This window comes from Vulpes lagopus, chromosome 6 (genome assembly GCF_018345385.1).
Source record: "Vulpes lagopus strain Blue_001 chromosome 6, ASM1834538v1, whole genome shotgun sequence".
Lineage (NCBI taxonomy): Eukaryota > Metazoa > Chordata > Mammalia > Carnivora > Canidae > Vulpes > Vulpes lagopus.
In genome coordinates, this window is record NC_054829.1 from 85,685,876 (window position 1) to 85,713,058 (window position 27,183).

A 27,183-nucleotide genomic window follows, 5' to 3' on the forward strand; every position below is an offset into this window, starting at 1 on the left:
CCCTCTCTCAAATAAATAGATAAAATCTTAAAAAAAGTAAAATGGAGCGTTATCTATGAGGGATGTCAGAGTAAACTATTATTTGTCCTTTTGATCTTAAGCCCTTATACTGCAGCAATGTATTTGCATAAAAAAAGCAAGTTTAAAAAGCTCTCTTTGCAGTCTTTACATAATCCACGTGGTTGCTCAGGATCCTCTTTCTGGTATTCCCTTTCCTTATTCCTTTGTTCCCAGAATGTAGTTTGGGCTCCTTTTTATCTGGTCCTGGATTCTGGGATTCAACTCCACTTTGAAAGTTGCTTCTGGCTGCTTTGGATTTGATAACCTTCAGCTTTCCTGTCATTTTTGGCCTTAGTACCCTGCCCATCTCCCAGTTCTTCTCATCCTTCGCATATGGAGTCATGACTGATGGCAGTAGACCTAGGCAGTCCTGAGCCGGAGCTGCTGAGAGTCACTATACGGGGACACTGACTTTCCATTCCCAGTGTGCAGTAAACCAGTATTGTAGTAACCTTGGTGGGCAGGCAGATTCATAAGCAGAGTCTCTAGGACTTGGAGATGGGCTTGGGGTGGATGGGGGTTGGTGGATATGACAAAGCTCCATGGCAATGACAAGAGGGAACTTTCAGAGGGACAAAACAGGATCTTAACCTGAGCAAATAAATACTCAGCTAAATCATCAACCTCGTGGATGCCTCTGTTACGCAGGGGCATATGTCCTTCACTTTGGTTGTGCCACTGTCTTTCCTGTCATGTGTAGCTGTTAGTATGTAAAGTAAATTTTGCTGTACACCTACTTTTAAGGAACTTGTATCCTGTGTCTGTGTCTGTGTCTGTTTTCATCGGTCACAGTGCCATCACCCTAATGATCACTGTGCCCTATTCTAGCCCCTGGTCCACACCATTCCACCCATGCCTGGAAGAACCTTCAGGACAATGAGAGGGGAGCCAAGAATGTAGATATTTCTTGCAACCAGTCTACATCTTTCTCTCAATACAAAAACTAACCAAAACCCAAATGAACAGTGGTTTTGAGGACCTAGGGAATTTAGCTAGACAGCATTTTGAAGTCATACTTGTCTTCCCCCTGCCCCCAACTTCTCTCATACTTTCTGGTACATAGTAGTGTCGGAATTGTAGGAACTAAATAGGTGACACATTGCTTTCCTTTTGAAGCCGGGAATCAATTAAGAGATAGAGAACTCAGCTGAAAATCAACAGGTTGCTGATAGCTGCTGTCATTGTTCAAATTAGAAAAAGGCACTTTCTTCCTTTGGGCATAAGAATTAGCAGAAAATACCCACTTCTGGAAGATCTATTGTAAAGAGGGGACTGCCTCTGGGTGGAAAAGCTAGAAGAAATGTGCCAAGGAGCTGGCTTGGTATGCAAGAAGCTGGCCTAGTTTCTAGTCCCTGTTTGTCCCCAAAGCCAGTGCTTTTCTGCAGGTGATCCGGAGATCAAAGCAGGAAGATATTTGCGTGTGTGTGTGTGTGTGTGTGTGTGTGTGTGTGTGTGTGTTTAAATAATCTCTCATTAATTAAACTTAACCCTTCAAAATGGTAGGATTCTCTTTGTAGGGGTAGAAAACCTGGCCTACTATGCTTATCCCTCCCCCCTTATTAATACAGTATTTATTTGTCTTCCCTCTGTTAAACCCTGAGCCAACTACTTTCCTCAGGCTGCCTATGTAGGTATAGGAAAAGGAGCATACAGGCCGATGAGACATGGGAGAAACAGCTCTGGGAGGTGGAGACGGCTCTTTCACGTGGCAAAAAGGATGAGAAAGGCCACCATCAGGCAAAAGAGCCCCACGGCTCTGTGAGGGCAAAGCCCAGAATGGCGTAGGAGAAGAAACCGTTGCTTCACAGAGGGGTTCCTGGCATAACCAACGATGAGGCTCCCAAACACAGTTCCAGCCCCAGAGCCAGCCACCCCTACAGTGGCAGCCCCAGCCCCTATGAACTTGGCTGCTGTGTCAATGTCCCTTGAAATGGCGCTGGCTCAGAGGCTGCAGCTAGGAATAAGTGAGGTCAGGGGACGTGGGGCTGCCGAGCTGCTGAGGCTCTCCTCTGTCTTATTTTGAAATTATTTCAAACATACAAAAAGGTTGAAATAATAATAGAGGGCTCCCATATTTGCTTTATCCAGAGTTAACAATTTTGAACACTTTGCCATGTTTGCTTTATTATATTGTCTCTCATTCTTTCCATATATATGTCATTTTATTTTTATAAAGCATTTGTGAGTAGGTTGCAATGTCATTTTCTTTGACTTCTTAGTATTTTATTGTGTATTTCCTAAGAAAATTATATTCTCTTACATTATCATAGTAGAGTTGTCAAATTCAGGAAATTTAACATTGAAACAATATTTTTATCCAGTCTATAGTCCATAATGCAATTTGTCAATTGCCTTCATAATGTCTTTTATAGCATTTTTCCCCTTCTAATATGAGATTCAGTTCAGGATCACATATTGGAATTTGTTGCCTTATTTCTTTAGTATCCAAATATGAAAGATTCCCTCAGTTTTTCTTTATCTTTGATGATACTGACATTTTCAAAGAATACAAGACAGCTACTTTTTAGAATGTTCATTACTTTGGGTTTGTGTGGTGTTTCCTGATGATTCAGATTATATGACATCAGCAATATATCTTTCTTAGGGTACCACATACAATGTCTGCCTTCCCCTTACTGATGACGTTAATTTGATCACCTAATCAAAGTGTTTTCTGGTTTTCCCATATATATAGCTAATATTTCCCTCTTTCAACCACTAAGTAATCTGTGGGGAAATACTTTGGGGTTTGCGTACATATCCTGCTTCTTATCAAACTTTTCATCCTGGATTTTTGCAGCTCTACATAATTCTTGTCTGAATGAATCTTTATGATGATAATTGTAGGGTTTTCTTTGGTTACTTTATTCCATAATTTTATCTTTTTCTTTTCCATAGATGGAACCTGGCTCCCAGTGACACCATCACATTATTCATCTTCTCAGTCTTGTAATACCCACAGAATAGATTCAAGATTGCTGCAGTAATATTACAATAAAAAACAAACCTATCAGAAAGAGTTCAAGATTTGTTTGCAATTCTTTTGTACCCTACATTTTGGGTATAAAGTCAAAATGCTTGCTCAAAATTTCCTTGGATTGGTTCTTCACCCCCTGCCTTGTGTGTGATATCCCCTCCACACTTGACATGGTTATTCATTTAAAATACAGTCGTGTTAATTTGTTTCTCTAACTATTAAGTTTCAGTTTTTTTCCCCACCTCTACACCATCTTCCTGAATCTAAAATCTATAGCCTACTCTATTAGTCTGCTGGGGCTGTCATAACAAAATACTATAGACTGACTAGCTTGAACAACAGAAATTTATTTTCTCACAGTTCTGGAGGCTGGAAGTCCAAGATCAAAGGGCATATAGGGTGGGTTTCTGGTGAGACCTATCTTCCTGGCTTGTAGATTGCCACCTACTTGTGTGTCCTCACATGGCCTTTCTTTCTTTTTTTTTTTTTAAGATTTTATTTATTTATTCATGAGAAACACAGAGAGAGGTTGAGGCAGAGACACAGGCAGAAGGAGAAGCAGGTTCCATACAAGGAGCCCAATGTGGGACTCGATCTTGGGGCTCCAGGATCACACCTTGGGCAGAAGGCAGGCGCTAAACAGCTGAGCCACCCAGGGATCCCTTCACATGGCCTTTCCTCTTTGCTCATGTACCCCTGGTGTCTCTTCCTCTGCTTATAAGGATACAAGTCCTGGTGGATTAGAGCCTTGCCCTTTGACCTCATTTAAACTTAATTACTTCCATAAAGGCCCTTTCTGCAAGGGATATTGAGGGTTAGGGCTTCAACTATGAATTTGGGGTGGAGGAGGCAGGGACAAAATTTAGTTCATAACACCTACTATCCTTCAAATCTCCCATGAAGCTCTTGTAACTGCTTTTGAAACTCATTGAAGCTCCCTGACTCCTTTTGGTTCAGTTTCTTCCTTGTTTATTGGTTTATTTTCTTATTAATTTTTTCACATATCATTCTAATCATTCATCAATTTACTTATTCAAAAACTATATATTGAACACCTGCTAAGCCTAAGGCCCTTTGTTAGACATAGGAGATATAATGGTGAGAAGTAAAACAGAAAAAAGATATGTCCCACAAACTTATAGTCAATTGGGGGAGTCTGACATTGATGAAAGAATCATCCAAATAAAAATTATATTTTTAGTTTCTTAAACTTGTAAGATTAGAATGCAATTGTGCTCTAAAGGACATATATAAGAAAGTATAAGAGGAGAGGATTGGCCTATTTGGTGTGGTCAGGGAAGGCATCTCCAGTAAAATATTTATGCTAGAATCTAATAGAAGGCTAAGAGTTAACTGGAAGAAGAGGAATAACCGATGAGAAGGGGAGGGGATATAATAGGGGAGTGATGATTCCTGCAAGGAAACCAAACACTCTAAGGACTATTACTTTAATAATCTGCACCAATACCATCAAATACTTGGCCAACAGTCCTGTATTGTTCACTTTTCCCAACTGCAGCAGGATATTGGTTCACCACCTGTGGGGCAAAGTTGCTGTAAGTCACACTTGTATGTGGATTGTTCTACTGTAGACTCATCATCTCCAGTTGCATTAGCTCACTTACTGATATTTCTGTGTTTCTGGGCAATTCTCTTTCTATTGCTGCTACTCAAAAGCTATTTCAGGTGTGGCCCATTTTTCTTGGGTAACTTGCTCTCTTATGTCCTCCTACGAATGAATCTATCTAGACGCTAGATACTAATCATCCCAAATGCTATTAAGTTTGATGCTGCCTATTCACCCCCCTCCCTCCCTTCCCCTTCAGGACCAAACATATCTATGTCTTCTCTCATTTCTATTTTCCCTATTACCTCTGCTGAGAAGCTGTCATTTTGTTTTGATTTTTGTTTTTTATATTCTGATGCAATCCTCTAGTGAAGAGTTTGGGTGGGGGCAGAGATAGAGGTCCAGATTGTAAATGCCTTTTTAATTCTAAGTTGAAAAAGGCAAGGGATTGCACATAGTCAAAGTCTGAAATAGAGGGAAGAAATGCTGGCTTGAGAAGCTAGAAAGCAGTCTATAATGGTTGTCAAATCTATGAGGAGGGACTGGTTTGGGAATTGTATTATAAATATAAGAAATTTAAAAGACTCAGAAATAAAAGAAAGATAATTGTGCTGGTTAAGTTTCTGAGATAAGATAATTACAAAAACTAATATAGCTTACTTTTTTGTACCTTATTCTATACTGGTTAACTGTAATTGTTGATAACCACCGCAAAATGTGGTAGCTTGAGGTGGCAAGCATTTATTATTACTCATGAGGCTGTGGGCAGTTGGACTTGGCTGATCTTGACTGAGCTTGCTCAGGTGTTGGTGGTCAGCTTTTGGTCTGACCTGAGGGCTAGTTGGTCTAGGATGGCCTTGGGTGGAACAACTCAACTTGACCTACATGAGTGTTTCACATCTTTCTAGACAGCTAACCTGGAAATGTTCCTGTAGTGGCGGGAAGGGTTCAAGAGGGAAAGATGAAACATGAAAGCATTTTTTAAAGCCTCTACTTAATTCATATTTCCTAATGTGGCAAAGGGCAAAGCAAGTCACATGGCCAGGCCAACTATCATTTTGGGTAGGGTGCTGACCAGAGGGCAGGAGTACAAGGATGCATAAAAAATTGGGACCATCAGTGTAACCTATCTACTATATTCACTATATTATGATATTTCTGTTTCTGTCATTCCCTTGAACCTTTTCTCAATTACCAAGTTGAGTAGACTAGTTTTGGATCTTATACTCCCTGACCTCTTCATAGCACTTGACACTACTGGCCATTCCACTTTTTTGTTTAAGAGTCTTCCTCCTTTGATTCTGATAACAGTATTCTCTCCTGGTTTTCTTCCTATGTTTCTTACTGTACATTCTTCTCCTTCCTCATGTGTTCTTTTCTTTTTCTGGCTGCTTTAGTTTTGGGTTTCCCAGCTATGTGGGTTTTAGAGAGTCCACAAACAGCACTTCTTTCTTCATTTCCAAAGTTTAAAATCAAAACACATATAGATAAAGACCCACCTTTATCACTGATAAAACTAATCATAAAATGTGGCTTTGAATGGAAATTTATAATGGGCCACCAAATGCTTAGACATAGAATTAAACGCCCCTTCTTAGTCACAGTTTGAGACTTTGGGAAGTAGGGACAATGAATGCCTTGAAGAAAGGGTGATAGTCAAAGAGAGAGAGAAGAGGAGGTTACATCCTCACTTCCTTCCCTATAGCTCACCCTGTGGGGTATAATAAGTGGAGAAATAGGCCAAGAACACTATTCTAGTGGAATCCCTCCACATTTTAACTTGAGTCCAGTGGAAAAAAAGGTTCTTCCCTAATTCCAAAGTTCTATCATTGATCCTCTTCTATTTTTATTTTAGTCTCTCTAGAAATGCCATTTACACATGCAATGATTTAGACTACCTATTTATATTTCCTTTCTCTTTAGCACAGAATTCTGTCCAATATTTCCTAGACTACTACTTATATTTTTTAGACGTTGAACATAAGTGAACTTAATACATTCCAAATTGAAATTATTTATTTGTTCATTCATTCAATAAAAATCATCCAAGACATTTCCAATTCCAGTTTTCCCATTCTTATCTCAGGGCTATCATCTACCCAGTGACCTAATCCAAAAACTAGAAAATCTTCTTGAGCTCTCTCCTTTACTTCTCAACATTCAATCTGTCACCCTAGTGACAATATCTCTTAACTGACTTATTTTACTCCACATAACCACTTCCTTAATTTAGACTCTTGACATATTTCTCTTAGATTTATGCAAAACCTCTAAAATATTTTGCCCCCTGCCTCCTATCTTATCTCTTTAATTTATCCTGTACAATGCACAAGAGACCTTTTAATGGTACATTATACTCTGCAGTATGAAAAAGAGTATAGACTTTGGAGCAGAACCAGCTCTGGCATTTAGTTATATGTCTTTTTTGCAAGTGACTGAATTTCTCTAAGTTTTAGATTTCTTTTTTTTTTTTAATTATAAAATGATTATGCTCACCTTCTCTGGTTCTTGTAATGATTTAAATGGAAGTATAAAATATGCTCAAGCACAACAACTAGTCTAGTACCATCTCTACTGATGGTTAGCATTACTTTATGGGCTAGGCTTTGTGCTAATTGCTTTATGTACCATCTTATTTATCTTAATTTAACTTTGGGTGAATTTTATTATCCCCATTTTATGAATGATGAAATGAGGCACAAGCTGTACAGTCACACAGAAAGTAAAGTGGCAGGGATTTCAAGCCCAGTCAGTTGGTCTCCAAAACACCTGTTCCTAACTACATGACAGTAGTTATTTTGACAGCTAGGGTAGGAAAGTGAGAACATTATAAAATTTAGCCTTGGTCCTTAGCTGCCAGATAAACTTGGGTAAGTTTCTTAAAGTTTCTGAGCATTACTTATCTATAAAATGAGGATATAATGCCTACTTACAACATGGTAAAGGGAGTTAAATAAGAATCAATAATATAGGGGCACTTGGCTGGCTCAGTTTATAGAGCATGTGACTCTTGATCTCAGGGTCATGATTTCAAGCTATACATCGGATGTGGAGCCGTCTTTACAAAAAAAAAAAAGAATGAATAATTTAAAGTGAATGGCACACAAGAGCACTCAATAAAGGATATCTATGATTATCATCATTTCTAGGTTAAAAATACAGTTACTTAGCTACTCTGCTTAAAAATTCCGTTGTCCTCCCTCTGCCTCTGGGGAAAAGCCCGCACTCTTTAGTGTGGCACTCCAAACCTTGCACTAATGCCTCCTCCCTCATCTTCGAGCCTGTGCTTTAATAATAATCATTTTCAGTTCCCCCAAATGTGCATTGCTCTCTCATAATTCTCTGCCTTTGTACACCTGCTTCCTTGGCCTGAAAAATCTTCCCTCTTTCTTTTGTTCCTATCCAAGCATTTTATCTTCTGGCTAATTCTTTATCTATCTTCTTTCTTTCTTTCTTTCTTTCTTTCTTTCTTTCTTTCTTTCTTCTTTCCTTTTTTTTCATTTTAAAATTTAAATTCAATTTGCCAACATATAGTATAACATCCAATGCTCATCCCATCAATTGCCCTCCTCATTGCCTGTCACCCAGTTACCCTATCCCCCCATCAACCGCCCCTTCCACAACCCTTTGTTTCCCAGAGTTAGGAATCTCTCATGGTTTGTCTCCCTTTCTAATTTTTCCCACTCAGTACTCCTCCTTTCCCTTATAATCCCTTTCACTATTTCTTATATTCCATGTATCAGTGAAACCATATGATGATTGTCCTCTGATTGACTTATTTCACTCAGCATAATACCCTCCAGTTCCATCCAGTTTTAAGCAAACGGTGGGTATTTGTTTATTCTGATGGCTGAGTAATATTCCATTGTATATATAGAACATATCTTCTTTATCCATTCATCTGTCAATGGATGAGGTTTTTTCCACAGTTTGGCTATTGTGGACATTGCTGCTATGAACATTGAGGTGCAGGTGTCCTGATGTTTCACTACATCAGTATCTTTTTTTTTTAAGATTTTATTTATTTATTCATGAAAGACACAGAGAGACAGAGACAGAGACACAGGCAGAGGGAGAAGCAGGCTTCATGCACCAGGAGCCTGACGTGGGATTCGATCCCGGGTCTCCAGGATCGCGCCCTGGGCCAAAGGCAGGCGCCAAACCGCTGCGCCACCCAGGGATCCCTGTGCAGAAGATTTTTATCTTAAGTCCCAATAGTTCATTTTTGCTTTTGTTTCCCTTGCCTTCATAGATGTATCTTGCAAGAAGTTGCTGTGGCCAAGTTCAAAAAGGGTGTTGCCTGTGTTCTCCTCTAGGATTTTGATGGATTCTTGTCTCACATTTAGATCTTTCAACCATTTAGAGTTTATCTTTGTGTATGGTGTAAGAGAGTGGTCTAGTTTCATCTTCTGCATGTGGATGTCCAATTTCCCCAGCACCATTTATTGAAGAGACTGTCTTTCTTCCAGTTGGTAGTCTTTCCTGCTTTGTCAAATATTAGTTGACCATAGAGTTGAGGGCCCACTTCTGGGTTCTCTATTCTGTTCCATTGATCTATGTGTCCATTTTTGTGCCAGTACCATGCTGTCTTGATGATCACAGCTTTGTAATACAGCTTGAAATCTGGCATTGTGATGCCCCCAGCATTCCTCTGGCTATTTGGGGTCTTTTCTTATTCCATACAAATTGTAAGATTATTTGTTCCAACTCTGTGAAGAAAGTCCATGGTATTTTGATAGGGATCGCATTGAACGTGTAGATTGCCCTGGGTAGCATAGACATTTTCATAATACTTGTTCTTCTGATCTATGAGTATGGAATGTTTTTCCATCTCTTTATGTCTTCCTCAATTTCTTTCATTAGTGTTCTGTGGTTTTTAGGGTATAGATCCTTTACCTCTTTGGTTAGGTTATTCCTAGGTATCTTATGCTTTTAGGTGCAATTGTAAATGGAATTGACTCCTTAATTTCTCTTTCTTTTCTTTTTTTAAAGATTTTTATTAATTTATTCATGAGAGACACACACACACAAAGAGAGAGAGAGAGAGAGGCAGAGACACAGGCAGAAGGAGAAGCAGGCAGAAGGAGAAGCAGGCTCCACTCAGGGAACCTGATGTGGGACTCAATCCCAGGACTCCAGGATCCACCCTGCGCCAAAGGCAGTGCCCAAACCGCTGAGCCACCCAGGGACCCTTAATTTCTCTTTCTTCAATTTCATTGTTAGTGTATAGAAATGTCACTGATTTCTGGGCATTGATTTTTGTATCCTGCCACATTACTGAATTGCTGTATGAGTTCTAGCCATCTTGGGTTGGAGTCTTTGGGTTTTCAATATATAGTATCATGTCATCTGCAAAGAGGGAGAGTTTGACTTCTGCTTTATCGATTTGAATGCCTTTTGTTGTCTGACTGCTGAGGCTATCAGCAATATTTTTGTTGTCTGATTGATGAGGCCAGGATAATTCTTGTTCTTTAATGCTAGGGTTCCCCATACCTTAAAAAAAATTTTTTTTTAACAAAGTGATATTTAGTGAATATCTCCAATTCTTCCAATCATGGGTGTACATCCTTTCTCGGATTCCTTTGTAAGTGTGCATAGGTCCAAGGAACCTCATTTGACAACTGTGTTTAGTCATTTTTCCCTCTCTAGACTGAACCATCAGAAGGACAAAGATTGTGTCTTTCATTTTGGTATACCAAGACTTAGCACAGTGTAAGCACTCAGTGAGTGCCAGATGTGCAGAGATTAAATACAATAATCAGAGGTATAGAGCCTGGTTCTTGGCAGGTGCTTAATAATAAATATTTTCTAACATTTTAATAATTTTTGCATGATTTGTTTATTATATAATATATTCTATTTTAATAATATTTATTAACTATTTATAATTTTAAGGTGATGTTTTGTGGCCCAGCATTCCTTGTGTTACCCTTTGTTGCCTTGTACACATTTCATTATTTCAGCAACATGTTTAGTGAAGTCTCTCTGCTATAGTTTATTCTACATTCATACTTACCAGTTGAAGTACTTATATATTCTGCAAAGTGCTTATTTTCCTCCTGGTTTAGAGACAGTGACAGTCTGTAGTTATTTGGATTTTTTTTAAAAGCACAATCACTAACCAAACGTGATGTCTTTTGTTAAGTTGTTAATGAACCTAAAATATGAACATTTCCATCAAATCAAACTGAAAAGAATCAGGAAGGATTAGACAAGAATGACATAAAGAAATAAACATGACAGGCAACACAAAAAAGGTGGCAATCTTTTGGAAAGGTATAGTTTGCTAATCTGACTGCATCTTCTCTTTTGACAAAGATTCAGTGCTGGGAGCCTCTGTAGGGAGAGGATGGGGGAGGAAGGGAAGATCAAAGGGAAGGGACACAATTTAAAAGTTTGACAATTTAGTCAGAGAGTGAATTGCTGCAGGCATTTGCACCTTTTAGCCCCTGCTGTAACAGCTAACAGAATTCTTTCTTGGGATATCCAAATCCAAGAATTAGCACTTTGGAAAACTGAATGTCTTTTGCGCACCACAAAAGTGTGAAAAAGTATCAGGTGAACGAGAAATTGAATAAACTCAAATCTCAGGTGACAGGAATTTATTTTATTTTAATTTTCTTACCTCCGTCTTTCATTAGGCTGTTATCCCAGACATAGCCAAGAGTGCCTTATTCTCTTGAGCCCCAACAACACATACTTTTTTTAAAAAAGATTTTTAAATTTATTTCTGAGAGAGAGAGAGAGAGAGAGAGCACAAGTAAGGGGAGCCGCAGAGAAGGAGAAGCAGGTTCTCCACGGAGCAGGGAGCCTGATGTGGGGCTGAATCCGAGGATCCTGGGATCTTGACCTGAGCCAAAGGCAGATGCTTAACTGACTGAGCCACCCAGGTGCCTCAACAACACATTCTGGGAGAATGAGCAGATTTAATGGTGAGGAGTTAAAAAGTCTGCTATGATTTAGTCCCAGAGTTGACTGACTTAATGCTTTGTAATTTGTAGATCCCTCAGATCAATTCTTTTGTCAAAACAGTGCTTATTGGAAGAGGCAAGTCAATAGGCAATAGTTTCTTATTGTTAGAATAAAGCATGGTCTTTAAGGATGGCAGGAGCTTCCTCTCTGTCTTTCTTCCCTGTCACCCTCTCTTTCTCTTAATAACTAGAAAGAAGGGTGAAAAGAGTAAAGGAAAGGAGGAGGGTAGTATTTAGGACATTGACTTAATACAGCGTTGTATTCTGCAAGTAGGATTTATTTTCTTTGTCTGACTGTTGTTTGAAATGAAATCTAGTAGCACTAAGCTTTGGGTATCATTATAGAATTTCAAGTTAACAGTTCACAATCACCTAACACTGTGTTAAGCACAGCAGAGAATTTAAGAGTTATAAAACAATCTCCATCTGTCCTATCTCTCTATAAATGAATTAGGCAGGAGTGTACAGTTCAGCAAAAATAATGTATACTTTATAATTTACTTTTTTTTTTAAAGATTTTATTCATTTATTCATGAGAGACACACAGAGAGAGAAAGAGAGGCAGAGACACAGGCAGAGGGAGAAGCAGACCTCCAGGCAAAGGAGCCCGACATGGGACTCGATCCCAGGACTCGATTCCAGGACTCCAGGATCACGCCCTGGGCCGAAGGCAGGTGCCAAACTGCTGAGCCACCCAGGGATCCCCCTACTTTTTAAACTTTTTCCTTTTTTTCTTCTTTCCATATTTTGTGTGTGTGTGTGTGTGTGTGTGTGTACAAATGTTCATAGAAGTTTTAATTGTAATAGCCAAAAACTGGGGAGAAACATGTTCTTCAACAGGTGAATGAATGGTTCAGTTGTGGTACATTCATATCAAGGAATACTACTCAGCAGTAAAATTCAACAAACTATTGAAACATAAAACAAATTGAACTGATCTCGAAGGAATTGTGCTGAATTTCTTTTTTTTGGTAAATATTTTTTATTCAAATTCAATTTATCAATAAATAGTGTATTATTAGTTTCTGAGGTAGAGGTGAATGATTCATCAGTCTTATTTAACACCCAGTGCTCATTACATCATGTGCCTTCCTTAATGCTCATCACCCAGTTACCCCATCCTCCACCCCGCTCCCTTCTTGCAACCCTCAGTTTGTTTCCTATGATTAAGAGTCTCTTATGGTTTGTCTCCCTCTGGTTTCGTCTTGTTTTATTTTTCCCTCCCTTCCCCTATGATCCTCTGTTTTGTTTCTTAAATTTCACATATGAGTGAAATCATATAATTGTCTTTCTCTGATGGACTTGTTTTGCTTAGCATGATAATCTCTAGTTCCTTTCACATCATTGCAAATGGCAAGATTTCATTTTTTTGATGGCTAATATTCCACTATATATACATATATATACATATATATAGCGCTATGGAATGGAAGAAAATATTTAGCACCGCCATAGATAGGCTTTTGCTTCTGTTGATTACTTCCTTCCCTATGTGGAAACTATTTATTTTGATGTAGTCCCAATAGTTTATTTTTGCTTTTGTTTCCCTTGCCTCAAGAGATATGTAGAGTGGCATCCGGGTGGAGCAGTCAGTTAAGCATCTGACTCTTGGTTTTGGCTCAGGTCATGATCTTGGGGTCATGAGACCAAGCCCCATGTCAGGCTCCATGCCATTATAGAGTCTGCTTGAAATTCTCTCTCCCTCTGCTCTGCCCCTCCTTTTCATGTTCTTTCTCTTTTCTCTTACTCTCTCTCTCTCTCTCAAATAAATAAATAAATCTTAAAAAAAAAAAGGATTTGTTAAAATGTCTGAGATACATACGTACAAAAATGTTGCTAGGGCCAATGTCAAAGAGGTTATTGCCTGTGTTCCCCTCTAGGATTTTTATGGTTTCAGGTCTCACATTTAGGTCTTTAACACATTTTGAGTTTATTTTTGTGTATGGTGTAAGAAAGCGGTCCAGCTTCATTCTTTTGCATGTTGCTGTCCAGTTTTCCCAGCACCATTTGTTGAAGAGACTGTCTTTTTCCCTTTGGATATTCTTTCCTGCTTTGTAAAAGATTAATTGGCCATATAATTGTGGGTTTATTTCTGGGTTTTCTATTCTGTTCTATTGACCTATGTGTCTATTTTTTGTGCCAGTACCATACTGTTCTGATCACTATAGTTTTGTAATAAAGTCTGAATCATGGCACCTACCTTTGATATTCTTTTTCAGGATTGCTTTGGCTATTCAGGATCTTTTGTGGTTTGATACAAATTTTAGGATTGTTCTAGTTATGTGAAAAATGCTATTGGTATTTTGAGAAGGATTGCATTAAAAGTATAGATTGCCTTTGGGAAATATAGACATTTTAACAATATTTGTTCTTCCAATCTGTAAGCATGGAATCTCTATTTCTTTGTGTCATCCTTAATTTGTTTCATCAATGCTTTATAGTTTTCAGAGTATAGGACTTTCACCTCTTTGGTTAGGTTTTTTTCTCGGTATCTTATTATTTTTAATGCAGTTGTAAATAGGTTTGTTTTCTTAATTTCTCTTTCTGTTAATTATTGGCATATAGAAATGGCAAAGGGGGGAGAGAGAGCATCTTAAGCAGACTCTCTACCCAGCAAGGAGCCCAACTTGGTGCTCAATCTCACAACCCTGAGATCATAACCTGAGACAAAATCAGGAGTCAGATGCTTAATCTACTGAGCCACAGAGGTGCCCCAGGAGTTTTTTGATTACTGACATAATTATACTGGTTATTGGTCTGTTCAAATTTTTTAATTTCCTCCTGTTTCAGTTTTAGGAGTTTCTAGGAATTTATCCATTTCTTGCAGGTTGTCCAATTTGTTGGCATTTAGTTTTTCATAATATTCTAATTGTACTTCTGTGCTGTTAATTGTTATTTCTCCTCTCTCATTTGTGATTTTATTTGAGTCCTTTCTCTTTTCTTCTTGCTAAATCTGGCTAGAAGTTTATCAGTTTTATTAATTTTTTCAAAGAATAAGCTCCTGGTTTCATTGATCTGTTCTATTGTTTTGTTTTGTTTTGTTTTGTTTTTAGTTTCTGTGTCATTTATTTATATTCTAATTTTTATTCTTTCCTTCTTACTGTTGGTTTTGGGTTTTGTTTGTTGTTCTTTTTCTAGCTCCTTTATGTGCAAAGTTGGATTGTTCGTTTGAGATTTCTTTTTGCTTCTTGAGGTAGGCTTGTATTGCTATAAACTTCTTCATAGACCCACCTGCTTTTGCTGCATCCCAAGGTGTTAGGCCATTGTGTTTTCATTTTCATTGGTTTCCATGTGCTTTTTTATTTCTTCTTTTATTTCCTAGCTGACTCATTCATTATTTAGTAGCATACTTTTTAGCCTCCCAGTATTTGTGCTCTTCACAGATTTTTTGTTGTGGTTGACTTCTAGTTTCACAGTATTATGGTCAGAAAATATGCATGGTATGATCCTCTTGAATTTGCTGCGGCTTGTTTTGTGAGCTAACCAACATATAATCTATTCTAAAGACTGTACCGGGATCCCTGGGTGGCGCAGCGGTTCGGCGCCTGCCTTTGGCCCAGGGCGCGATCCTGGAGACCCGGGATCGAATCCCATATCGGGCTCCCGGTGCATGGAGCCTGCTTCTCCCTCTGCCTGTGTCTCTGCCTCTCCCTCTTCCTCTCTCTCTCTCTGCGACTATCATAAATTTAAAAAAAAAAAAAAGACTGTACCATGTGTACTTGAAAAAAAACATGTATTCTGCTGTTTTAGGTTGGAATATTCTGAATATATCTGTTAAAACCATCTGATTCAGTGTGTCATTCAAAGCCATTGTTTCCTTGTTGGAGTTCTGTTTAGATGATTTGTCCACTAACATAAGTGGGGTGTTAAAGTCCCTACTATTATTGTGTTATCAATTATTTCCTTTATGTGTTATTAACTGTTTTATGTATTTAGATGCTCCCATATTGGGTGCATTAATATTTAAAATTGTTATATCGTCTTTTTGGATTGTCCCCTTTATGATTACATAATGTCCTTCTTTGACTCTTGCTACAGTCTTTGTTTCAAAGTGTACTTTGTTCAATGTAAGTATTGCAACTCCAGCTTTCTTTTGACATCTATTCTCATGATAAATGTTTCTTCATCCTCTTTCCATCTGCAAGTGTCTTTACCTCTAAAATGGGTCTCTTGAAGACAGCATATAAATGGGACTTACTTTTTTTATCTATTCTGCCACCCTATGTCTTTTGATTGGGCTATTTAGTCCATTTAAATGAAAAGTAATTATTGATAGATATGTATTATTGCCATTTTATTACTGGTTTGTGATTGTTTCTGAAGATTTTTCTGATCTTTTCCTGTCTTTCATGTTTTTTTTTTAAATTTTCTCTAGTGATATATTTGGATTTCTTTCTCTTTATTCTTTGCATATTTATTGGTAGGTTTTGATATGTGGTTATCATTAGATTTGTATATAAACTCTTTGCATATAGCAGTCTATATTAAGTTGATGGTCCTTCAAGTATGAACCCATTCTTTTCTCATCTCCTTCCAACATTTCAAGTATTTTATTATATTTTACATCCTTTTATTTTATAAGCTTTGACTGATTTTTTTATATAAATATTCATTTTTACTGCTTGTGTCTTTCCTGCTTTAAGCAGTCACTTTTGGTCTCTCCTTTGCATTCAGAGTCCCCTTTAATATCTTGGGGTTGGTTTTCTAGTCACAAGCTCATTTAGTTTGTCTTGAAAACTCTTTATCTCTCCTTCTATTATGAATGATAGCCTTTCTGAGTAGAGTATTCTTGGCTGCAGAATTTTCCTATTCAGCACTTTAAATATATCAGGCCACTCTCTTCTGGCTTGGAAAGTTTCTGCTGACAAATCTGCTAGGCTTATGGGTTTTCCCTTGTGCATTAATGATTTCTTTTGTCTTGCTGCTTTTAAATTTTGTTCTTTACCACTATATTTTGCCAGTTTAATATGTTCTGGTGCCAATCTGCTTGTTGATTCTGTTGGGGGTTCTCTGTGCCTCTTGAATATGGGTATGTGTTTCCTTCCACAGATTAGGGAAGTTCTGGTTATTATTTCTTCAAATAAGTTTTCTGCCCCCTTTTCTGTCTTCTTCTGAGATTCCTATAACACAAATGTTATTACATTTTATGGAGTCACTAAATTTCCTAAGTATATTCTCTTTTTGCATCATTCTTTTCTCTCTCTTTTGTTCAGCTTGATTATTTTTCGTTACTCGCTCTTCTAGGTCACTAATTCCTCTGCTTCTTCCACCCTGCTATTTATTCCATCAAGTATGTTTCCATTTTCATTTATTGTACCCTTTATCTCTACTATGTTATTCCTTATCTCTGTGTTAAGGGTCTCATTCATGTCTTCCACTTCTTGAGTCCAGTGAGTATCATTATGATCATTGCTTTAAACTCATGTGACTTATATCTATTTCATATAGACCTTTGGCTGTGGACTTGTCATGTTCTTTCATTTGGGATAAATTTCTCTGTTTCTTTATTCTGTCTGCCTCTCTTCTATTTCTGTGTGTTAAGAAAGTCAGCTGTGTCTTCTGCTCTTGAAAGTAATGACTTTATAAAGAGGAAGTGCAGTGTCCCCTGTTCACCAGAACCCAGCACTTCAGGAGAATATCTTATATGTGTTGTTTATGCCCTGCTGTTATGTCTGAGTCACTTTTCCTTCACATACAGTCATCTGCACTGACTCTTTGCCTGTTGTGGGCTGTGCTTGTTCTCTGTGGTGCTAGTGGGACCCAGGCAGCACAGTTCTGTGAGAGGTGTGCTTGCTGGGGAACTTGAGAGCATGGTAGTGTTGTTAGCAAAATGTGTGCTTGGCCAATAGTTCTATGCTGGATCTCCTGAAGTGCTGGGGTTACTAGAGTCTGCACATTGGCAGCTAGTAGGCATAAAGCTGGTCACAGCACCTAATGGTGGCTGAGGGCATGTTCCTGGGCATGTCTGGTGGTTTGGTCTGGTTCTGGGGCAAGGCATGACATGGCCATAGCTATGCACCTGGTAGCCCCACACCAGGAGAGCAAGACACACAGGGTGACTGGGGAAACACAGCTAAGTGTGGCAGGGCAAATGAGCACAGCACTTGATGGCAGCTATATACTTGGTGGCTGGGCAGGGCACCCACTCAGCCTTAACAAAATTTGCCCTGAGTCCAGGGCTGAGACTAGCAGGTTTGCAGTGTGTGAGTCCTCAGGAGAACTCATGGGTGTGGTGCACTACTAGCAGATTAGGTAGTAAGTATCTGTGTGGCCCCACCTCCAGCAGATGTCTATGCTTATGGGGAGGGACAGAGGAAAATAGTACCTGCCAGTTCTGTCATTTTTGGAGAAGGTCCACCAACAAGCTCAGAAATCAATATAAACATCTGTCTCCCATTTGCCCCCAGCATTGTGTAAACTGCCATTTTTATGTTGCCTCTCCACATAGGCTGCTGTCTCTTTAAGGGTGGCACCCAGCTATCACTCTCCGTCTAGGCTTGCCCAGTGCATGAGTCAGCTGACCGCCAAAGCTTCAGGTTTCAAGCCCCACTGGTTTTACAAATTCACAGAATTCAGCTCCTCTGGTTTTTAAAGCCAAATGCTATGGGTATTAGTCTTCCCATGTGAGCTCCCTGGTGTGAAGGCCTGTTTCTCTACCTTCTTCCCATGTGCAGCCCCCTTCCTCCTGTGGGCACCCTCCCTCTACCTTTCTGACGTTCCTAAACTTTCAGATGCACTTCTCCTGTACATTTAAGTTGTGAAGTTTGCTCATGCAGACTTCAGATGGCTCTCCAGTTTATTGACTTGGATGTGGATAATATATAATTGAAAACATGGGACAGAGTCAGCACAGAGTCCTCCTACTGCCATCTTCCCAAGCCCCTCCCACTCTTCAGTATATTCTAACATCTTCTGTCCTCTGGATTCCTTGTAAATTGGGAGTAATCTCAGTTCTGGTCAAAAATTTATTAATAAAATCATTTTCCTAGATTTTGTACCAGAAGATATTGTATAGGGCATAAAAAACTTAAAATTTATAACTGGACACAGGGCTCTATTTTTTGTGAGAACGAATACACACACGCATACACACACACACACACCCTTACTACCAAAATTAAACACAAGAAAATTAAGTAATCTTAACAACAAACGATAGGAACAACAAACAGAAATTAAACCGAGTATCAAAGAAGTGCAAAAACCTGAGATTCATTAGAGGCTTTCCAGTCATTTAAACTGAGGCTTACATGGGGATCTCTGAGTGGCCCAGCAGTTTAGCACCTGCATTTGGCCCAGGTTGTGATCCTGGAGTCCTGGGATCAAGTCCCACATAGGGCTCCCTGCATGGAGTCTGCTTCTCCCTCTGCCTGTCTCTCTGCCTTTCTCTCTCTCTCTCTTTGTGTGTCTCCCATGAATAAATAAATGAAACCTTTAAAAAAATAAACTGAGGCTTAAATGTTCACAACTATATTTTTGATTTAAAGAAAATGAGTATTATGCCCTAGATTTTGGTTCAGCTTGCCTCAGCCACCACTAGAGGGAGGCCAAGATACATTTGAAAAAATCACACTTAAAGTCTCAAACCTGGGAGATTTAATTTTTCCTTAAGTTCTTGAAAAAAAAAAAAAAAAAAGACAAAATTCCAGTTAAAATCTTTAAGTAATTTATTTTGCATTTCACAAGCGCCTATCTTAAAGTCTCAAACCTGGAAGATTTCATTTTTCCTTATGTTCTTTTAAAAAAAAAAAAGACAAAATTCCAGTTAAAATCTTTAAATAATTTATTTTGCATTTCACAAGCGCCTATGACACTAAAGTAATTTTATAACTAGGATCTGTTTGCAGTATGGGGAAAAACATAGCCCTTGTGTGTTCTACACAAAGTACATGACACAAAATGTGCCTCTGAAGGCTTCCTTTTATGTCAGTCCTTTTTAAGACATTAAAAGGTACAAGAATCTAGGGATACCTCGGTGGCTCAGTTTGTTAAGCATCCTAATCTTGATTTCAGCTTAGGTTTTAATCTTGGTCTTGTGAGTTCAAGCACCTCACTGGGCTCCAGTGAGGGCTTATTTTTTTTACTTAAAAAAATAAAATTAGGGCAGCCCTGGTGGCGCAGCGGTTTAGTGCTGCCTGCAGCCCAGGGTGTGATCCTGGAGACCCTGGATCGAGTCCCACATCAGGCTCTCTGTATGATGCCTGCTTCTCCCTCTGCCTCCCTGTGTCTCTGCCTCTCTCTTTCTCTCTCTCCCTGAATAAATAAATAAAATCTTTAAAAAAATAAAATAATTAATTAATTAAATTAAATAAAAATTAAATTAAAAATTTTTAAAAGGTATAAGAATCTAAATAGAAATCATTTCAATGGTTGAACAATTTTTTAGAAATTCTAAGTAATTTTTTAATTCAATACCCAACTCCCTTCCAAATCACAATTTTAAAACATTTAACTATAAAATAAACAAAGATGCCAACAAGTTCCTACTTTCCAATGATGATTAATTTCTTTGAGGGAATCAGAAAAGATAGCAAACTCTTTCCTCTAAAAGATAAGAATATTCCTTTGCTAGAGGGCTACACACAGGCTTCATCAGCCTTGTGGATAATCCAGCTGTTTCTTGTCCTACAAATAATTAAAACATCAGAAATAACTTATCTCTCCTTTTTCCACAAAATATATACTCTCCTGATAATGCTTACACTTTATGTTAACATGACTCTTTATGTTTTACAACTCATTTTCACATGCTATTTTATTTATCCCCAAAATTTTATAATTGGAGATTATTGTACCCACTTTAAGAATACTCCAAGAAACAAGATATATTTTGCAAAGTTCCACAGCTGTAATTTGCATAAACAGAAATCATATCCAGAGCTTCTAAACTTCTAAAACTCACGTACTCTGCAACTTTACTGATAATACCACTGCCAGGAATTTAGGTCCCCATGAACAAGCCTGTTTCTCATTGTCAACACCTGGAGGACTCTAAAACCATCAAAGTGATGCTTATGCTTTTCATCTCAGTAATCTTTTCAAGGAACTAGGAAGGCCTGCACCGAATGGCCAGTCTTAGTACCAAATGGAAGATCCATCCTCAGGTTCCCTGGTTTTTCTAGAACAGAGGATTAGAGCACAGACAGTGCTGCAGCTGTTTAGGTTTATGGGGAGATAGCCCAATGGATAGGCATACAGATGTGCAGAAGCTGGAGGGTTTTTTTCATGGCAATGAAAAGTGTGCCTTTGATCACTGATCATGAACATCTCTACTAGATGATGAGGGTAGGAGGAGGTATTAACCATAAACCAAAAGAAATAAAACTAGTCCAGGGCCAAGTGGTAGGCTGATGAATCTTTAACAAATAGCTCTGCCAGAGGAGACAAAATAAGGCCATTATTTGTACTTTGCCAAATAATGTATATCATGCCATGCCATGGTATATATACTCCCATCATGGCCAGTTTCAATCTACCAAGTATTTATGAATGTGGAGTTGAGAAGCCAGGCTAACAATCAGCTCTTGCACACCACTCCTCTAGCCCTATGCTTAGAGCACCCGTACTCTGTCCTTCCTCTGACTATGTAAATATTAGATGCAGACCTAATGGGAAAACTCTACTCTTCTATGAATTTTTTGAGGATGGATTTTCCATGAGCACAGCTGGCTTCCAGGGCTATCCCTCACTTCTCCCAGGGTGTGGAGGGGAAGGTGAAGAACTTATTTATATGATTAGTGTGTTAAGGAGAAGAAACTGTGCAATAGGCTTCTTCCCCTTCCTCTCAGGTCTGCCTATCAGAAGAGGGTGTGCTTTCTACTTTGACTATTGTCATGAGATAAAAGTCAATGACCTCATGTCATAATTTGCCCTGAACAGTCCTGACATTTCACCCTACCAGCACCTCCTTTAACTCTCTAAAGTATTTTGGTTTGGACAATAAATTATGTCACCTTGGGTAAAAGAGACTACCTCTACCAAGCAAGGCACCCTGGTTTCCAGGAGAAGGGCTGCCTACTTCCAGGTGCAGCCCAAAGAAAATAATTGTTACCATGAAACTGAGCCCCATTTTTATTTCATCTACTTGACTCTATTGTCTACCTCTAATTATGTTCCAAGGAAGTAACAACAGAGGAATTATTTTTGGAGACCCTTAAAACTTCAACAAACTGAGTGCCATGAAAAGTTGTGGCTTCTGGACAAATAGAATGTAGAAGTCCATGGGCATAGATACAATGGAGATGAGTTTCATTCAAACGAGGACCCTTAAGCTTCCAAGTCTCCATTAAGTAAACAAAGAATAAAGTTTTAATGAGAGCTGACCTATCAACAACCTTACCATGTTAAAAGTTTATAATAAAATAGGGGTGAATTTCTCAGTTGTAAGTCACCACCACATATATGTAGGGTACATCATACTATTTATTGTTGCCTGAGCTTATTTAGGCTAGCTACAATTAGAAGGACCCTCTGAGCTCCAAATATCATTCTTATCCAACATTAACCCCTCCTTTTGCCCTATAAATAAACTCCAAACTTTCTTCAGCCCTTTAACTGTGTTTCTAAATAGAGTCAGCTGTTGAACACCAAAGCAGCACTCAGAGTAAGATAGCAAAGTTCTTGGTATTTGTGGTGCACTTAAATATGCATTATGTCAGAATGTGTCTCTAAATTACCTTCTTGCCATAAATCAAAGTCCACCTGAGTGCATGTTTACATCAAATATGGAATTTATTATTTACTTTTTGAAGATGACATCCCATTACAAAGAATTCCAACCTAGGATGCCTGGGTGGCTCAGGTTTTGAGCATCTGCCTTTGGCTCAGGGCACGATCCATGGATCCTGGGATTGAGTCCCACATCAGGCTCCCTGCAGGGAGCCTGCTTCTCACTCTGCCTATGTCTCTGCCTCTCTCTATGTGTCTCTCATGAATAAATAAATAAACATTTTTCCAAAGAAGATATAAAAATGGCCAATGGGTGCATGAAAAGGTGCTCAATATTGTTACCCATCAGGGGAATGCAAATCAAAACCACAATGAGATATCACCTTACAACTCTTAGGATATATATATCCTGTCGGAACTAGTATATAAATTCAATAAAGTTGCAGCATACAAAAGTCAGCTGCATTTCACTACACCAGCAATGAACTATAAGGAAGAGAACTTTTTTAAAGATCTTATTTACAATTGTATCAAAAAGAACAAAATACTTAGAAATAAACCTAACCAAGAAGGTGGAAAGATCTGTATGCTGAAATCTGTAAGATGTTGGCAAAAGAAATCAAAAGAGACATGAGCAAATAGAAAGGCATTCTGAGGTCACGGGTTGGAAGAATATTATTAATATGTCCATACTACTCAAAGCAATTTACAGATTTTTTTAAAGATTTTATTTATTTATCCATGAAAGACACACAGAGAGAAAAGCAGAGACCAGGCAGAGGGAGAACCAGGCTCCGTGCAGAATTTGATCCTGGGACTGCAGGATCACACCCTGAGCCAAAGGCAGATGCTCAACCACTGAGCCACCCAGGCATCCCCAGATTTATTGTTTTTTAAGATTTTATTTATTTATTCCTGAGACACACAGAGAGAGGCCGACACATAGGCAGAGGGAGAAGCAGGCTCCCTATGGGGAGCCTGATAAACTCTTCAACATGGTTTTGGCAATGATGTTTTTTGAATTGATATCAAAGCAAATGTTACAAAAGCAAAAATAAACAAGTGGAATTATACATCAAACTAAAAGTCTTCTGCATTGCAAAGGAAATCATCAACAAAATAAAAAGGCAACTTACTGAATGGGAGAAGATACTTGTAAATGATATATCCAATGGGAGGTAAATATCCAAAATATATAAAGAACTCATACAACTCAACATAAAAAACAAAATCTGATTTAAAAATGAGCAGAGGACCTAAATAGACATTTCTCCAAAAAGACATACAGACAGGGACACCAGGGTGGCTCAGTGATTGAGCATCTGCCTTGGGCTCAGGGCGGGATCCCAGGGTCCTGGGATCGAGTCCCACGTTGGGCTCCCTACAGGGAGTCTGCTTCTCCCTCTGCCTGTGTCTCTGCCTCTCTCTCTCTCTGTGTGTGTGTGTGTGTGTGTGTGTGTGTGTCTCATGAATGAATGAATAAATAAATGAATAAATAAATAAATAAATAAATAAATAAATAAAATCTTTAAAAAAAAAGACATACAGCCTACAGATACATGAAAAGATGCTCAACATCACTAATCACCAGAGAAATACAAATCAAAACCACATCATTGTGGTATCCTTTCACATCAATCAAAATGGCTAGTATCAAAAGGACAAGAAATAGCAAGTGTTGGTGAGGATATGGAGAAGAAGGAACCCTCATGTACTGTCAGTGAGAATGTAAATTGGTACAACAACTGTGGAAAACAGCATGGAGTTTCCTCAAAAAAATCAAAAATAGAAATACCATACAATATAGAAATTCAACTTCTGGATATTTACCCAAAGAAAATGAAAATACTCATTCAAAAAGATATATGCACCCCTGTGTTTGATTTTGATTTTACTTATATCTGAAATATAAATAAATGAACAAAGAAAAAACAGAAACACACTCGTAAATATGGAGAACAAACTAGTGTTTGCCAGAGGGAGGGTGGTAGGAGGATAGGCAAAATAGGTGAAAAGGATTAAGAAGTACAAATTTAGGCAGCCATCGATTGCTGGGCCTCATGGCTGCCCTCAGACCTCCGGTGAAGCCCAAGATCGTTAAAAAGAGGACCAAGAAGTTCATCCGGCGCCAGTCAGACCCATATGTCAAAATTAAGCACAACTGGCGGAAACCCAGAGGCATTGACAATAGGGTAGGCAGAAGATTCAAGGGCCAGATCTTGATGCCCAGCATTGGTTACGGGAGCAACAAGAAAACAAAGCACATGCTGCCCAATGGCTTCCGGAAGTTCCTGGTCCACAACATCAAGAGCTTGAGGTGCTGCTGATGTGCAACGAATCTTATTGCGCAGAGATTGCTCACAATGTATCCTCCAAGAACCGCAAAGCCATTGTGGAAAGAGCAGCCCAGCTGGCCATCAGAGTCACCAATCCCAATGCCAGGCTGCGTAGCGAAGAAAATGAATAGACAACTTATGTGCATGTCATATTTGTGTTAATAAAACCATAAAACTAAAAAAAAAAAAAAAGAAGAAGTACAAATCTACAGTTATAAAACAAATAAGTCACAGGGACAAAAAGTCCAGTATAGTAAATAGAATCAATAATATCGTAAATAACTTTCACTGCAATAGATGTTAATTACACTTCTGGTGAGCATAGTATAACATATAGAGTTGTCAAATCACTATATTGCACACCTGAAGCTAATACAATATTGTTTGTCAACTATATTTCAACTAAAAATAAAAATTTTTTAAATATATATAACATCATAAAAAAGAAAGAAAATGTGGTGTACACACACACACACACACACAAACACACACACAATGAAATTCTATTCATTCTTTTAAATAAAAGGAAATCCTGCATTTTACCACAACATGGATAGATCTTGAGGGTATTATGCTAAGTAAAATAAGCCAGACAGAGAAAGACAAAATTCAATAAGCCAGAGAGAATGGTATCAATTATATGTGGAATCTTTTTCTAAAAAGTCAAACTCATAGAAACAATGAGTAGAACAGTTGGTTGCCAGGGGCTGAGGGGAGGGTGAAGAAAATGGAAAGGAGTAGGTAAAAGGTTCAAACTTCCAGTTACAAATAAGTTAGTTCTAAGGATCTAATGTCTAGCATGGTAACTATAGTCAATAATACTATATTGTGTAAACCAAATTTGCTAAGAGATTAGATATTAAGCATTCTTGAAACAATTTTTTTAAAATTTTAAAAAATAATTACTACTAGATGTCCACATCCTTTTGCAACTAGAATTTTGTAAAGTGAAATATTCCTTTCAAGCATGTTAGCTACCATCTATGCTTTTAAACTCCTCCCAATTGGTATCCAGTAACAGCGAAGTAAGTGGACCTTGGGATAACACAGAGAGACATACTCAGAAAGCACAAGACAGAAAGTTGCACAAAACCAAAGTGGATCTGTATTCTGTTAATGTAATCAAACACTGAAAAGAAGATTTACACTGTCCTGGCTCTACCTATGATCATCAGTGGCTGAGTTGTATGCATACCAAGAACATAGGCCTCAGGGTGGGGAGAAATGCAGCAAGACTAATTCCAAAAAATTCTCCTGATGATCTTGTTAGTTTGGCCATTTTCTTGCCAGGACCACAAATACACACCCATTGGCTGTGCCTCTAGATCATGAAATGAAGTGGAAATGTGTCCGTTGTTCAGTCAATATTAACAAGACAAAAGGCCACTCATATAATTCATAGTCCAGAGAGGGTTTGTTTTGCTTTAATTATTGATTTTGATTTCTTGCTATAGCCAAGACCATTATCCAAACTATTCAACATCTTAGTCTCTTCTTTTCCTTAATAATAAAACTTTGATTTTATTCCAAATAGTAATATGTCCAACTAAATTACTGCATTTATTAACCTCCCCTGTAACAAGGAATGCTGATAAATGTTAAGTGGGCCTTTAGAGAAGACAGACAACTAGAATATTTTTGTCCCTCCTGCTTCCTTGCCTGGAACATGTGTACGTGATGTCTGGAACCCTAGCAACCATCTTGGTTCCTAAGACAACCTCAGGGATAGAAACCACATATTATGGATGGTAGAAAAAAAAAGAGAAACATCCTAGGTCCTTGATACTACTTTGGACACCCCATACAAACCTGAAATATTTCTTCAACCTTCCTTTTTTTTTTTTTTTTAAGATTTTATTTATTTATTCATGAGAGACAGAGAGAGAGAGAGGCAGAGACACAGGCAGAGGGAGAAGCAGGCCCCATGCAGGGAGCCTGACGTGGGACTCGATCCCGGGACTCCAGGATCATGCCCTGGGCTGAAGGCAGGCACTAAACCACTGAGCCACCCAGGGATCCCTTCAGCCTTCCTTTATGAAAGAAAAATAGAATCCCATCTTTTTGGATTCCTATCTGTGTTACTAGCAGTTGAAAGAAATTTACAACTGATAAGCCAGCTATCCAAAACACTCATTGCTCAATATTCACTTCATTTTGGGATATGAAACAAAGCTTTAAAACTAGCCATAACAGTTATGGTAATTCAATTCTCAAACAAAAAATCAGGTCACACAACAAGAATAGTTTGAATCCACTAATGGGAGAAGCACATCAGCTCATTTGAAATCAAGGCTGTGCAATAACACCCAGGTCATATGATTCTATTAGAGTTATTGAGTTCAGGCATGTAGCAGTAATCCTAACTGATCTCCCACTTCATCAGGAAAAAGATAAATTTGGGTACTTGGTGATATACACTATCATAACCAGAAGCTGCAGTTTAATACCTAATCTCCAAAATTAATTTCACAAAGGGTTCTGGGCCTCTTGAAATTTACATTCCCCCATTAACATTGGTTATTTTGTAGCAATTACACCTATGCTTCTCTTTCTGGACTCAGAAGAAGCATTATTAGCACCTTATCCTATAGACTTCAGTTCTAT

General features: G+C 38.4%; 2 pseudogenes; one reads left to right on the forward strand and one right to left on the reverse strand.

Annotated features, from left to right (window-relative positions):
* Positions 1–1,761: 1,761 nt before the first annotated feature.
* LOC121492669 lies at positions 1,762–18,000 on the reverse strand (annotated as a pseudogene).
* A 6,303-nt stretch (positions 18,001–24,303) lies between these two features.
* On the forward strand, positions 24,304–24,756 carry LOC121493585 (annotated as a pseudogene).
* The last annotated feature ends 2,427 nt before the right edge of the window (positions 24,757–27,183 follow it).